Below are 1066 nucleotides of genomic sequence, written 5' to 3'. Positions count from 1 at the left end.
ATAATCGCTTACGTGTGTTTGTTTGTCCGTTTCCTTCACTCTGCGCTCGTTCGTTGCTTGGCGCGTCGGTCTGAGGGTAACATGAGTACTAACAGGCCGCGTACAGATTGGCTCCTCGCGATGGGGGGGTGTCTAGGTGTGTGTAGGTGTGTGTGTGCGTGCGTGCTCACCTGAGGGTCCCTGAGCCACGTACAGGGTCCAAGCGCGGCAGTACAACAGGGCGAGAGGGCCGCCAGCCAGTGCCCCGCAGCTGCTGGCGCGCCCTTATAAAACCTTGCTTTCTGGCACGGGGCCACCGCCTCCCTGCCGACGCCCATGCCAAATGCCGGTGCCCTGCTAGACCATGCCACCCTGCACCCCGCTCCTCACTCCCTGCCCACACCTTGCTACCAGTCCCTCACTCGCCTTGCTAAGATATCCCTGCCTGCCTTGCTAAGATATCCCTGCCTGCCTTGCTAAGATATCCCTGCCTGCCTTGCTAAGATATCCCTGCCTGCCTTGCTAAGATATCCCTGCCTGCCTTGCTAAGATATCCCTGCCTGCCTTGCTAAGATATCCCTGCCTGCCTTGCTAAGATATCCCTGCCTCCCTTGCTAAGATATCCCTGCCTGCCTTGCTAAGATATCCCTGCCTGCCTTGCTAAGATATCCCTGCCTGCCCTTGCTAAGATATCCCTGCCTGCCTTGCTAAGATATCCCTGCCTGCCTTGCTAAGATATCCCTGCCTGCCTTGCTAAGATATCCCTGCCTGCCTTGCTAAGATATCCCTGCCTGCCTTGCTAAGATATCCCTGTCTGCCTTGCTAAGATATCCCTGCCTGCCTTGCTAAGATATCCCTGCCTGCCTTGCTAAGATATCCCTGCCTGCCTTGCTAAGATATCCCTGCCTGCCTTGCTAAGATATCCCTGCCTGCCTTGCTAAGATATCCCTGCCTGCCTTGCTAAGATATCCCTGCCTGCCTTGCTAAGATATCCCTGCCTGCCTTGCTAAGATATCCCTGCCTGCCTTGCTAAGATATCCCTGCCTGCCTTGCTAAGATATCCCTGCCTGCCTTGCTAAGATATCCC

General features: G+C 55.8%; 1 protein-coding gene across 2 annotated transcripts in view; it reads right to left on the bottom strand.

Moving 5' to 3' along the window:
• LOC126987285 (calcium-transporting ATPase sarcoplasmic/endoplasmic reticulum type-like) overlaps nucleotides 1-335 on the bottom strand; it is a 65783-nt gene extending 65448 nt beyond the window's left edge. For both annotated transcript variants that reach the window (XM_050844139.1, XM_050844137.1), the window contains exon 1: nucleotides 171-335. The gene's annotated coding sequence lies outside the window, so the exon portion shown is untranslated. The remainder of the gene's footprint in view (nucleotides 1-170) is intronic.
• Nucleotides 336-1066: the final 731 nt, after the last annotated feature.

This window comes from Eriocheir sinensis, chromosome 64 (genome assembly GCF_024679095.1).
Source record: "Eriocheir sinensis breed Jianghai 21 chromosome 64, ASM2467909v1, whole genome shotgun sequence".
Taxonomy (NCBI): domain Eukaryota; kingdom Metazoa; phylum Arthropoda; class Malacostraca; order Decapoda; family Varunidae; genus Eriocheir; species Eriocheir sinensis.
Note: the sequence above shows the minus strand (reverse complement) of the source record. Positions and strands in the feature narration are given on the sequence as shown.